At 37.0% G+C, this 15,249-nt stretch overlaps 1 protein-coding gene across 1 annotated transcript in view; it reads right to left on the bottom strand.

Annotated features, from left to right (window-relative positions):
- Window positions 1–2,004: 2,004 nt before the first annotated feature.
- LOC143222167 (uncharacterized) overlaps window positions 2,005–15,249 on the bottom strand; it is a 61,004-nt gene continuing 47,759 nt past the window's right edge. Inside the window, exon 8 of the transcript XR_013012045.1 lies at window positions 2,005–4,572. The gene's annotated coding sequence lies outside the window, so the exon portion shown is untranslated. The remainder of the gene's footprint in view (window positions 4,573–15,249) is intronic.

The following is a 15,249-nucleotide window of genomic DNA, read 5'->3' on the forward strand; positions in this document are numbered from 1 at the left end:
GGGAAATTCCTCAGTTCAGTTGGAGCAATTATATATGCAAAAAGGGCTCGTTTGGGTTGAGAAAATATTCTACATAGAAGAGCGAACAACGTTTCGACTCGATGACCGAAGAAGGTCGAAACGTTGTTCGCTCTTCTATGTAAAATATTTTCTCAACCCAAACGAGCCGTTTTTGCATATATATTTCTCTACAAGTGGGTTTACTCGACATCATTGAGTTGGAGCAATTGATCCACCATGACATAGGAGGGTGAAAAGATGATAATGAAAAAGTACAATCACAGACAAGGGATCACAAGTTATGTTCCACAGATTCTCTTAAAATTTCACTGTAAAGTACACATGTAAAGAAAAGCCAGCATTCTCAAAAGGGAAAGAACCTCTTGCACAGGAAAGGAAGTAGCGCAAAGAGCCTTTGATAGTAAAAAGTTCATGATGCGAAAATTCAAGGGAAATAGTTGAGCCCATCTCACACGAGAAACATGAAAACCCTTAGGAAGTTGTTGATAATATAGGAGAGGAAAAAAAAGGGTGGAGTATGGAAAGCATAAAAATACATTAAGAAATAACTTGCACAACTCAATAGTCACTGGTCAAAGGAGACTACAGATGTGCAAGAGGGGAAGAGGTGCACATCAGGGGTTCCAGAGCCAGAAAATCTTAGAGTCGTAACAGTTCAACTATTGAGATGAACAGAAGAGGTAAAAAAAAAAGAATTGTAGTTTAAAGAATACCAAAATGTTCATGGCCTTAAATCTTAGCAAAGGAGTCGCAATCAAAAACAAATGATTTGTTTGTTGTTAAACAGAAAGCACACAAAAGGATTTTTCTTGTGCCCACTACAAATTTTGAAATCTAGATTTTAGTGTTTTTAGACCTTCAAGATTATCACTGAGCCACTAGAAGGCAAGATGAGAGAGACAAGGAAGATGATGATGAAAACAAAAGTGGGACAAGAAATCAGTTCATAAAGTAAAGCAGTCCTAGAGTCATTATGAGATATAGACAAAAGAGATAGAAAATCACATATCTGAGATGTGAGTATAGCTAATAGAAAAGGAGGAAGCATCTGGTGCATTTTTTCATGCATGCATTGTTTTAAGTAGTAATAAAAAAGAAATCTTGTGGCTGCAAAAAATAAAACAAAAGTAAAGAGAGGAGGATGACAATGGTCATACATATTTACAACAATTCATTACACCTGTATTCAGCTTGATCTTGTGTTGCATGTAGTCTTTCTTGCCTAATCTGTCTGTATGCTGGTACAGTAAATCCTGTACCTCTTTTCTATGTTTACCATTCAGTTCTTCACTGGTAGATCTTTATCTTCTGTGACAAAGTCACTGTCTTCTGGTTCTGCATTTATGGCAGCTGCATCTGCTACGTTCATCTATGCCTCAATAGCTGCATTTGTATCTCAGAACGGCTGGTATGGGTATTAACACTTTTACTGAGAAGGAGAGAACGACGTTTCGACCTTCCTATGTCATCTTTCTGGTCATCAGGAATAGCTGCATCTGTAACCTCTGCAACGTATTGGCATGGTTAATCTTGGTCATCTTGTTTACTTGCACCTTATAGTCCTCTCTGTTGACCCCTTCCTGAACTTCAAAAGACCCTTTCAACTGCAGGTCGAGTTTGTTGTTGTCTGTAGGTATCAGAACTAGCACCAGCTATCCGACATTGAAACATCAGACCTTGGTCTTCTTGTCATACAAGTGTTTTTTACTACCTTTGATGTATTTAGCTTTCTCAGTATAACTCGACTTTCTCTCAGGTACTGTCCAAGAGTTTCTGTACCTTCTTTAGTTTCTGTAAATCCACATTTAGAGAGTAATTTTTCAAAATACAGCGAAACCTGTCTAAGGCGGAATCGCACGGGACCGAGTGAAATTTCCGTCTTAGACAGTAAACATGCATTTCCTTAATTATATATAATTTTTGAGTGGGACGTTATACTTGCTTGACTCAAGGGAAGTAAGACGTTTGTGAATAAAGTTATTATACTGTTTATGCTACATTTATTCGAATAAGAACAAAATTATACATTCAAAATATACATAAGTACACAAAATCTTAATCAAATGTATTTGAAGAAAGTGTCCAATTTCAACTGTTTGGTTTTTTAATAGGTTTTTTCTCATGCGGTTAAAAAAGAACGCCAATTCTACAGCCTATTCATGAAGTTCATTTTCCCCCTTTATTCTTGCATACAATTTGATAGCATTAATATAACTTAACACTCGCGATAAAGTAGGAATTTCTGTTTCCTCTCTCTTTCATTTTGTTCATCTTCTGAATCTCTCACACTGTTTGTTACCATCTTGCGATTGTATTATAGATTTTAAATCAGTTTCTGTTAAAACATTCTTGTCAACGTTCACAAAACTTTTCGCGTTCATAGAATCATCTGCACCAATCTTCTCAATCAGTTTGAATTTCACAAGAATCATCATAACAAACAACTTTTCTATAATCTCCGCCATTACCAAGAATAAATCCATAGTTTCGAAAGCACTTTATTAGGCATTCATCTTTTACGCTTTGATTGAATGACTTAAAAATGCAATTGCATCTAACACGTCAATTTTCATGGTAATTTCAGATGCTCTCTCACAGTCGTCCATGTTTGTAATAATATGCTGAAGCATCAATTTTCTGTATTTCAATTTTATGCACTGTATACAGTGTAATTCCATTATCTAGTGGCTGTAGAGTTGAGTTGTACATGGAGATAGAAAGACTAAAAGAACATTTGACAGTTGAACCTTTGGGTGACAAGTTGTATTATCTAGGAAAAGTAGAATATTCCTATTTTCTTGTTCCATTCTTTGTTAAAAAATTCTTCGAATATAGCACTTGTCATCCACGCTTTATCATTCGCTTTCCATTCCACAGGAAGTTGATCGACTTGTTTTGACTTTAACTGGTTATTCTTGGATTTTTCACTTATGCTCTTTCTATTGGCTTCCATGTACTATTCTGCCAGCTAGTTCATCTAATTCACATCCTTTGGTTTTCTCTCATTTAAGAACAGTGACATCTGTATGTTAGTACAAAACGTGATCATGAAGTGTTCACGTGTTAGTTCATCTGCCAGTTGTTCAAAACTATTTTCACGCTTGACACGTTAGTCTATGTTGTGAAGTATCACCGTGGGCATGCCATGAACTGAAATACAGTTTCTCCAGTGTCAGGTGTAACTTCTCTGTACTTTCAATGTAAAACTTCCTTGGTAAGTTCATGACATTTCATCAAGGTCACTTTTAACTTGTCATAGTCCATGTCGTCTATTGACCTCATCCATGCATACACTTGTAGGCCTTTCTCTGTGAGAAGTGCATTGAGACAGACTACCCAGTTGCTTTTGGCATTCAGAAATTCAACATATCTTTCATACATTTCCAGGAAAGCATTCATATAATCTTTCTGTTCATCAAATTCAGGTCGCTTGGACTGGCTGGTCCTGTTTTCTATTGTCATTGGGTCCTTCCTATTTCTGTCAGGTGAGCTTGGCAATCTCAATTTGTGTTTTTGTACTCCGTCTTTCCAGTCTCTCCTATAATTTTTGGCTCAGCATAGCCACATGGTTAGAATACTTAACTCACAATCTGAGGGTCACAGATTTTAATTCATGTTCCACCAAATATGGTCGCCCTTCCAGCGATGTAGGCATTATAATGTAATCGTTAATTCCACTATTTGTTGGTAAAAGAGTATGTCAAGAATTAGTAGCACATGGTGATGACTAGTTGCATTCTATCTAGTCTTTCACTGCTAAATTAGGGACGGCTAGCACAAACAGCCCTCTTGTAGCTTTGCACAAAATTCAAATAAAACCTTTTCCTTTTCTTAATTTGTATTCTCTCTATTTCCAGTCTCTCTCTTTCCATTTCCTTTTCTTTTAGTCTTTCTTCCTCTGTTCTCTACCTGCACTATCCTCTCTATAAGTCTTATTGTTGTTTAACACCACCTTTTAGCCCAGTTACTCACTTCTCTCTATCCATTTATAAAAATCATCTGAAATGGTTGTAATTATATAATGTGAATGTAATCTTTACATATATTTCTCCACCAATCCAGTTTTCTGTCTGCATAGGCTTACTTCTGTTGCCATTCACTTCTTCTCTCACCACTCTTTGTCACTGTACAATCCTTGCTGCTTTGGCAAATCTTAGGCTTTGTATAAAAGCTGGATTCTTTATAGTAGATGTCAGTTATTTGTTGGCGATAAATTTCAACTATAAACAGATAGCACCGATTGCACTTATTTTAAAATTAGTCAAACGTATAAACAAAAACCTGTTACACTATTTGTTGTGATATTAAATTTATACCTCTATATAAATTTTCATTTTTGTCAAAAATTTACCCATGGAGATCCAATTACTTTAGAAGACAATTGACAAGGCAAATTACTTTTTCTCTCCTCTGCTATCACTATACAAATTGTAAAACCTATTTCAAACCACCATCATAACTGTTGATTACCACAGTTGTATCCAGAGTCTTACATACTTGTCTCCTCTTCATTCAAGTCCACACCGATGGGTCCAATTACTTCAGAATACCCTTTGACAAGAAAAATTATTGTTTTTATCTCTGTTATTACAACACAAATGTGAAATTCTGGCTTAACTGATAATCACACTGTCTAAATTTACTTTTTACTTTCAATAACTAACTTACTTTTCTCTGTTCCTGAACATGTTTATAATAAGCAACAGAAAAATCTAAAGTATATAGCCCTCTAATAACAACTATATTACAAAAAAGCGATGACATCAACAATATTACAAAAACTTAAGACGACAATTAAATTACATACACAACTAACAACTGGTAGTACAAACAAAACTTATAATAACTAGTGCTTTTAATAAAATATTTTAACACTCTTTTTATGAAAACTAAATATTCATTAAATAAACTAAATAATAACTTGATCTGAACATTTGTATATCCAATAACCTGTAAAAGCAGCACTTGTCCGTGTCAGTCCATTTTGCAGAGTATCTTTGTAGACGTTACACAAACTGAAATACACTTTTTCCAGTATGAGGTTTGACAAAATTCTTAAATTGGCGAAAATCTTCTTGTTCATAATGTTTAAACAAGACCACTTTTAACTTATCAGTTTATGGCATATTTTGACATCATGCCTGCATACACTTGTAAGCCTTTTCCTCTAACAAGTAGGTTGAGACAGACTGCCCAGTCACCTATGTTCCAGTTCAGACTTTGAGTAAATTTTTCATATCTCTCCAAAAAGGCATCAATGTCATCTTTCTGCACATTAAATTTATGTGGCTTCAGTCATCTGGCCCAGACCGTATTGCAATTCTTCATTTCTTCCTATTGCTTTTTAGTGAGCTTGATAATGTCAGTTTCTATTTATTTTAGTCTATTCTTTCTCAGTTTGTGCTTTTACTCTTCCCAACTTGCAGTTTCTTCTCTTTTTTTTCTTTCTCAATTTCTGCTCCTATTTTCTCTCATTCAACAAAACTAAAACTTAGCTATAGTTCTCATAAGTTGGTTGGTTGGTTGATTTAGTGTTTTATGGCACAAAGCAGCTAGACTATCTGCGCCAAACTTCCGCTAAAAAGGTAGAAGTAAATTCAGTAAAATTCATAAAAGGAAATTAAGGTAAAACAAAACAAAACAAAGATAAAGAAATAAATAACATAAAACCAATGTTTACATCTATTCTTCAACGTCAAGATAAAAACTACAGTAATTCAAGTTGTAAAGGACTTTCTGTAGCGTGACTGTAATCATCGTAACTCGCCAGGAAGACTAACAGGTAAGTACAAAACCACCGTCAATCACCTGAAGTTGGCCTTTTTAGTCCTAGTTTCGAGTTACTTAATGTTACAGTCAGTTTCAATTTCAAATTGAACTAAATGAACTGTGATTTTTAAAAGCTAGCCACATTAAAAAGGTGTAAAGGATATACTAAAAACTTAAATGGGACTAAAAAGATTAATGACCTTTAAAAACTAAAAACATTACGAAGGTGGGCAGTGTCACCACACTGCACAACAATTTTTTAAAAAAGTTTTTGCTGATTTTGACAGGTACCTGGTGGGTATGCACAAATATAGTTTTGGCTTTGCTTCATCACGTAAGAACTCTGAGAAATATACAGTTAATTGTTTACCGGCAATAACGTATTTAATTGCATTTATGTTTCTAGTACGCTATTAAGTTCAACATAATTAAAAGTGTTTTGCTCCTGATTTTCGTTTGTATTCAATGTCCGGTGCATCACGTTGCAGTGTCCAACAATAGTCAGCAAGCATTGAAGGATTCCAGTTGCCCTGATATCGTTTTTCCATTGTAGCAATGTCCTGGTGAAACATTTCACTGTGTTCTTCACTGACAGCACCGAGATTTGCGGGGAGGAAGTCCAAGTGTAAGTGGAGGAAATGAATCTTCAGTGACATGTTGCACTTCATTGTTTTGTATGCTTTAAGAAATTTGTCTACCAGCTGAGTGTAATGTGGGGCTCTGTAATTGCCAAGAAAATTGTCAACAACGTCTTTGAAGGCTTCCCAAACAATCTTTTCCGGCCCAACTAACAGATCTTCGAACCGCTTGTCACTCATAGCATGTCTAATCTGAGGGCCAACAAAACTGCTCTCTTTGATCTTGGCCTCAGTTATTCTTGGGAACATCTGTCTTAAATAATGAAAACTTTCGCCTCTTTGTTCATTGCTTTCACGAAAGTGTTCAAAAGTCCGAATTTTATGTGAAGAGGAGGCAAAAAAATCTTTGCTGGGTCGACAAGCGGTTCATGCACCACATATTTCTGTTATGGAACTAAATTTTTACGGAGTAGCCAGCTCTGTCTAGGATAATGTGACTCTTTGGCTCGACTATCCCATTCACAGATGAAACAACAGTACTTTGTATAGCCAAGCTGCATTCCCAGTAACAGTGCAACGACTTTCAGATCTCCACAGATATTCCAGTTGTACTTGCTGTACTGGATGTGCTTCAGCAACATTTCCATGTTCTCGTAGGTTTCTTTCATGTGTGCTGCATAGCCAACAGGTATTGAAGGGTGAACGTTGTCATTGTGTAACAGAACAGCTTTGAGGCTTAACATTGATGAATCATGACTCTTGCGGGTCATGGTCACAATCCAAAGCAGAGAACAATCCTTCGATGTCAACACAGAAACAGAGACTGTCAGCTTGTGCAAAGAATTTGGTTATATCATCTTGGCAGTTTCGAAAAACGAAAATTTTCGTACCTGTTGACAGCAAACACCATTCCTGTCATCTCGAACCCAGCAATTCGGCTTTTGCTTTTGATATACCCAAATTTCTGACCAGATCGTTTAATTCTGACTGTGTCATGATATTTGGATCGCCTGATGAGCACAGTTCAAAATGCGGATCAATGTCACTGCCAGTTCCCTGCATTGCAGTTTCTTCATCTGGTTCCTCTAAGGTCCATTCCTCTGGCGGTTTCAGAATTGGAAGACTGTTGTTATGTGGCATGGATCTCATTGCTGAAGGCAGATTAGGGTATTCAATTGACTTCTTGTTTTTGGCAGAGAAACCAGGCACATCAGTCAAACAGAAGTGACAATCCGTCACATGGTCTTTCCGTTCTTGCCATATCATCGTAACAGCAAACACCATTGTCTTTCGAGTGCATCTGAGCCAAGCTCTCAGACAGACAGCATATGTCGCAAAACAAATGTTAGGCGCCCATTCCTGGTCTTGATCACCAATTTTACAGCCGAAGTACAGATGATATGCTTTCTTCACAAGAGCAGTCATTGATCGTCTCTGATGAACAAGCATATACTTGCCACAAATATAGCAGAATGTATCGCGGCTGTTACGACATTGACGAGACATACTGACCAATACCAATCGTCCTGTAAAACGTCTATAACATCTAACTTACTTGTTACAATGCCACTGAGGCAATGCAATATTCTGAAACAATACGTACACACTATAAGGTCTATATTAATCCAATGAACAGCATCTGTGTATGCAAGCCACTTTTATAGCCTGCTGAGACAGTATCAAGCTGGCTCTGGCCTGCCCAGGCATGTCTGGGCTTCATACTTCCACAGAACAGCTTCCAACCTGGCCTAATTTCATGCCTGGACATGCCCAGACTGAACAAAACATTGTTCATAGGTATCTTACAGAAACGAAAACTTTTTGACACAAATATAAGAGAAAACATGACAGAAGTGAAGATTTCGATGAAAGGGTATGTGATGGGTAAATTTGGATGTTATTTTCGTGATCAGCAGCCAAAAATTTATAAGAAACACCCAACAGTGATCAAGAAGCAAAAACTTTGTTGTGCAGTGCCATCACTAATAACACTGCCTAACGTTATGGACAAACCTTGGGACAGAACATGCTCAAAATGGTGCCGTCGTTGTGAATGATAACGATGACAAGAAAGTAAAATGTGGCTCATTGTGATCTGAGTGTTACACAAACTACACACTGGTGCATCAGTTCCAGATAAAAGGAAACGATGAGTTAAAAACCCGTGACCAATGCGTAGTCTAGTTAGAACAACTTCCTTATTCCGGTCCTTTCGGGAACAAGACGGCCAAAGTCCGATATAGGGTTTTATTTGGAAAAGTTTGTTTTTGCGTTGCTCACTCCAAGTCGACTGCCAGCTGGCACAGAGCCGAGCCTTGAATACAGGACCATAGTCCATGTATGGGACAGTCACAGTGGTGATAGTGCCAGAGCAAATAGACTTAGCTGTAGGGTCGGCAAGCTCGTTCCCGCCAATACAAACGTGACCCGGTATCCAGAAAAACTGGATAGAAGTAGATGTTAAAAAGAAATGGTCCAGTCTGTTTTAAATATTGGCGAGAACAGGGTGTGAAGCAATTCCAGGGCCAGTAAAGAACTAAGCGAGTCAGTATAAATCGTGCAGTTCGAGTACTGGATCTATGTGATCCAGGGCAAGAGAAATGGCATACAGTTCAGCAGTGAACACAGAAGTTGTAGAGGGGATTCTGCGCACAACCACCGAAAAACAAAAAACCATGACAAAGCCAACACAGTCACCTGATTTCGAACCATCTGTATAAATAGGAATGGAAGGGTGGTTCGAAAGATGTTTAGCAAATAGCAGACTACAGGGTTGTCTACTTTTCTCAGATGACTTAAAGATAGGTCACAACTGGGGACTATAAGAAGCCATGGTGGGATGGACTGACCAGTGGATACAGCTATGTTATCCAAGGACAGACCCAATTCATCTAACTGTGCCTGGATACGAAGGCCAAAAGGAGCAATGGCAGACCATCTGGTCTGAAAAAGCATGGTCCTTCAAGGACGAAAAACACAACCCCAAGTTGGTAAAAAACAAAGTTTCGAAGCATATAATAAAGACAGTTGCAAACGGCGGTGGTGCAAACAAGGTTCATGAGACTCTATGTATAAGCTCTGAACTGGGGAAGTGTGGAAAGCCCCAGTGCAGAGCTGAAGTCCTTGGTGATGAATAGGGTCTAGCATCTTTAAGGCCGATGGTCTGGCAGAGCTATAGACCAGTGATCCATAGTCGAGTTTCGATCGAATAAGAGCATGATATATCTTTAGCATAGAACGTCGATCCGCTCCCCAAGTGGTGGTAGAGAGGACATGGAGGATATTCAGTGCACTTGACCCGTACATTTGACCCATAGCTGCTTGATGTGTGGTATAAAGGTTAGCTTACAGTCAAAGATAAGACCCAAGAACTTAGTCTCAGAGACCACAGGCAGCACAACTTCACCAATACGGATTTCAGGATCAGGGTGAATACTCCGTTGGCAGCAAAAGTGCATGCAAACGGTTGTATAGAGAAAGAAGGTAAAGCCGTTTGCTGTGGTCCACTTCAGTAAACGATTGAGGGCAGTCTGTAGCTGCCGCTCAATATACCTTATGTTCAACGACTGACATGAATTGTGAAAGTCGTAGTCATAGAGCCCGTTTGCAATGGTGAGAGGGAGTTGTTCAGTTACGGCATTAATTTTTATAAATGCCATACCTCCATGTTGTGTCAAAAGCCTTCTCTGATTAACGTTTCAAGTAGAATCAGGTGGTCCATGGTGGAGCACTGTCGTCGGAACCCACACTGGGTAGGCTAGAAGAGGTGATTTGATTCGAGGAACCAAACAAGATGAGCGTTAACCATCCTCTCTAAGGTATTACAGAAACAGCTCGTCAAAGCAATTGGATGGTAGTTTGAAGGATTCTTGGAATCCTTCCCAGGTTTGGAGAAAAGCAGGATAATAGCCTGACGCCAGGCATCAGGAAAAACATTCTCCTGCCAGATCTGGTTAAAAACAACCAGAAGGATAGCAAGAGAAGCAAAAGATAGATGGCGCAACATCTCATAGTGTATATCATCAGGTCAAACTGTTGTACTTCCAGACCGATGAAGGGCTAGTTTGAGTTCCACCAGTGTAAAGGGAGGAGTATAATCACAGAGACAATCAGCTCAAAAGGAAAGAGGTGATTGCTCTGCCCGAGTCTTGATGGCCAAGAAGGTGAAAGAAGAGACAGAAGTGCTAAATACCTGGTAAAAGCTTTCACCTAGAGTAACGGCGATGCTCTGGGTATCAGTTACTTCCTGGCCATCAGAGAGCAAGATCAAGAGTGGGACAGAGTGATATTGCCATCTCTCGAGATAAAAACTCAGGTATATGAACAGGCAATATACTACAGGAATTAAGTACAGCTACCAATTAGGGTGCTATACTCATAATCTGTGAGTCGCGGGTTCGAATCCCCGTAATACCAAACATGCTCACCCTTTTAGCCATGAGGGCGTTATAACGTTACGGTCAATCCACTATTCGTTGGTAAAAGAGTAGCTCAATAGTTGGCAATAGATAGTGATACTAGTTGCCTTCCTTCTAGTATTACACTACTATAACATGTTTTAATTGTGGTATAAGAGGCCACAGTCAAAAACTGCAATTCCCACAACAAGCTGAATACAGAAAGGCCCCAAAGGCTGGAATTTTCAGAGAAATGTTTCCTAGCAATAATAATAACCCCACTTTCACAGTAGAAGCAAAAAAAAAAAAAAAATGTAATGCCTGCCGGGACTGCAGAACGAAATTAGAAGTAGTTCCGGTCAGTATGGAACAAAAGACTGAATGTATATAATATTAATGAGGTGTTACCAGCATTTTTAGTAAAAATAGGAGAGTTACAGAATGTCGGTTATTGGTTAACACAGACGCTAGGTCTTCCTTACTAAGTGCAGAATTTGTGGATAAAAATTCGACATTGCCGAATAATGCTTGGAAGGAAGTTTATAAGAGTATCTTAACTTCCATAATGGGACATCCTGTTAACACACTACGTAAATATCGCGTTCGAATAAGAATAAAAGTTTGAGTTAGAACACTTGTTTTACATTTGTAAGCAGATAGATCTAGAAACAGATGGTTTTATGGGGTTGGATTTTTTAAGGGCTTATGATACTGAAATATATCTTACTTCTGAAACAAAAATCTTAAATTTTGAAGGACTTGAACCTCCGAACTTTTATACGAGTTAAGATAACTAATACCTTCCCACTGACTAAAGCTAATAGTCAGACGCCTAACACCAATACTAGCGAGGCTGAGGATCATCCGTCAAAATAAAAAGCACTGAATTCATACAGCCGACCGATATACAACAAGGCCAGAGAGGTAAGGATAGTAGGTATTCAAATAGAAGTCCACTGAGAAAAAAATGTATGTAGAAGTTCCAGGCCTAGCAGAAGTGACAGTTGTGAGAGTAATAAAAAAGTAGAGAGCAGAGTAAGTGACAACAGAGTAAGGCAGAATAAGATAGAAAATAGACCTTTAAAACAGGAAAATAATTACTCAAACCACTTGGATGCTTTGTTGCTTATGTTAGGTATAAGTACAGACTAATTAAAGTGACTGAAGTACCTGAAAGAAATCAATTCATGGTTGAAGCTAAGGTAGATTATTTTAAGTGTAATGAAGAAGTGTTAATTGAACCTATTGGCACAGAAAAGGCTGCTTGTATTAGTGAGGTGTTGGAGAGAGACATAGTTCCCATAAAAGTGTTGAATGTAAATAAAGAAAATGTAATACTACCTTAGGATACAATAATAGGTAAGACTACTCGTAGTGAAACATTAGCTGCTGTAAAACAGCATAATGTCAGGAATATTAGGAGACAGGCAGCACAACAAAGTAAGATAGATTGGGACTCTATCCTAGGAAATGTAGAAAAAGAACATAAGCAAGGTTGATAATGTTATTAGAACAGTATATAGATATATTTGCAGGAGAAAGTGACCCTTATTATCGTACAAATTAGGTAAAATACACGATAATGTGATTGGCAACAAGTACATACTGTAGAGGCTCTTCCTATAGAGTGTCAGTGAAGCACAGGGTTGAATTTTAAAAATGTGTAAAAGAGATGCTCGAACAACGAGTAATAGAGGACAGTAGTAGTCGTATGCATCTCCAGTTGTGTCAGTTCCTAAGAAGAACGGAAAATTAAAGTTATTTTGGGATTTTACGAAAGTGTATGAAGTAACAGTCAAATAAATTTATCTATTACCTAATATCCAGGAGACATTAGATGGGTTCAGTAATAGTAAGTACTTTCATCTATAGATTTACAAGGTGGATATTGGCAGGTAGAATCAGATAAGAGAAAGTCTACTTTCATATTACCTTAAGGTAAATATAAGTTTAATAGAATGCCCTTTGATTTGTGTAATGCTCCTTCAACATTTCAGAGATTAATGGATGTTGTATTATTAGGATTGCAAGAATTGGAATGATTTTGTTATTTAAAGGATATTATAGTGTTTGCTGCAGGTTTAAAGATCACTTAGAAAGGTTAAGGCATGCATTTGATATATTACAAGTAGCGAGCTTTAAACTTAAGCCAAATAAAGGCCAGTTTTGAAACAAGTAGAATATCTATGTCATTTGGTAACCGCAGGTAGTATAAAACTCGACACTAAAAAGTTAGATCTTTGAAAGAATTATCCGTTGCTAAAAATAGTAAAAGATATACGTTCATTTCTATGATTCGTAGAATTTTACGGAAGGTTTATACTGCATTTTGCACTGTTGGCAAAACCTTTAAGTGAGTTAATAAGAAAGAAACAAAATTTCAATGTACGGAGGAAGCATTCAAGAAATTAAGAGATGCTTTTTAAAGGCATCAATTTTGAGCTACCCATATTTTAGGAAAAGAAATTATCCTAAGCACAGATGCTTCAGGTTTTGCTATAGTTGAATTATCATCACAATTTGATGAAAATAAAAAAGAGCATTCTGTAATGTATCAGAGTCCGACAGTTAGGAAAAGCTGAAATAAATTATTCAATCACGGAGCAGGAACGCTTAGCCATGATGCATGAAATTAAAACCTACCGTTTTTATCTATGTGATCGAAAGTTACAGACAATGCATCATTAATTTGATTAATGACATTGAAAGATCCCTCTTCTAGGTTAGGCAGATGGGCATTATTACGATTTTGAAGTAACACATAGACCAGGTAGAAAACACACTAATGTAGCTGATCTGAGTAGAATTGGAGTAGAACAGCATATCCCAAACGTTTCCAACTAGAGGCCAGTTTAGTTTTGTAATTTCTCATGAGGCCTGGCCTCCTCAAATACCTAAGACATTACTAAGTCTTAACGTCAAGCTGGCAGCAATAGTTCTATCAATACATCATCGATTATAAAATATACAGGTGTTTTATAGTACTATTCTGTAAAACGAAATGAAAAAAAATATACTTCATTGTTATTTAATCTTTGCATTAACTGTATATTTATTAACTCTCTTTTAAGAAATAACTTACCTAATGAGAAGGATGATGCTGTTATCATCAAACAGCAACTTCAAATCAGGAGGAAAAGAAGTCAGTTTGATCCTCAAATCTGGCTCCACATTTAATCTATTCCTGTACTCGTTTTTTAAGAAAACCGACGATGAGAATCCTACTTCACATGTATATATCGTGACAAATGGCATAAGAAATCTCATTGGTTTTTCTGGTAAATGTAGATACTTGTCACGACAGCTTAGTCAGAAATTAATTAACAAAGCTCGTATAAAATGATCTTTAAGTGCAATGTCACAGAACACTTCAATAGTAGAATCAATTTCTGATTCACTGAGTTGTAAATTTTCCTCATTTTCTTTGTCAACAGTAAAAGGGTTCCTGATCCTCATTTTATTGCTGTCAATTAGAGGAAAATATTCCTTCAAGCATAATGTTAGTCCCAGAAGGTGCTCAATCTTTCCCTGAACTTTAAAATATTTATGTTAGCACCTTGTAAATTTAGATTTAATGAATTAAGCCAAAAATGTCACATAAATAGACCACCTTACATAATCTATGCAAATTATGAAACCTGTCTCTTAATTCATATATTGCATTCTTTGCTGATGGAAGATGTTGCTTCAAAAACAAGATAACTTAATTCTTCATTTCGATGAGTCTTTTTGAGGCATTTCCTTTTGATAACCACTGAGCTTCACAGTATAATAGGAGATGTTTGTGTTCACTTTCTAATTCTTTGCACGTAAAGATTCAACGAACTAGATTTTACATAGTTTATGAATTTAACAAATTCTTGCATAGTTGAATTCAAAAGTAAGGGCATCTTTACAGCTAATTCCTCTGTGAATGCTACAATGCACCCATTCACAGTGTAGTACCACTGCTCGAATCCTCTGGAAAAATCCTTTATACGAACCTGCCATTGAATGAGCACTATCGGAACTCAATCCAATACATTTTTTTCATTGAATACCACTCTGTATTGCAAAATTACTGATTAAATTAAATATTTCACCATACGTCGTTATTGTTGGAAGTGGTCTACAAAACAGTATATCTTCATCAATTGTGACCTTATAATCATATCTTACAAAGCACATTAAATTGGTAGTATCTGCAAATGTCTGTGCTTTTATCCACTTTTGATGGAAAACTAAGTAAACTCGAGGTATAAGAGCTTCTTCAATATTTTTCGCCACATTCACAATTCTACACTTCATTATATTATTAGATAAGGACAGTAAATTCAACTGATTTTCTTGTTTTTTGTTTTTTTTTGTAAACACGAGATGTATTTTTTTCACTGCATAACGTTTCACCAATAGCATGCAGATAACCTGTCTCGACTATTAATTTTGAAATTTTACATGAGGCCATAACCAAGTCTTCATTTGAAAATATCGTGGAAAAAGTGTGT

This window comes from Tachypleus tridentatus, chromosome 8, assembly GCF_004210375.1.
Source record: "Tachypleus tridentatus isolate NWPU-2018 chromosome 8, ASM421037v1, whole genome shotgun sequence".
In the NCBI taxonomy this organism is placed as follows: Eukaryota; Metazoa; Arthropoda; class Merostomata; order Xiphosura; family Limulidae; genus Tachypleus; species Tachypleus tridentatus.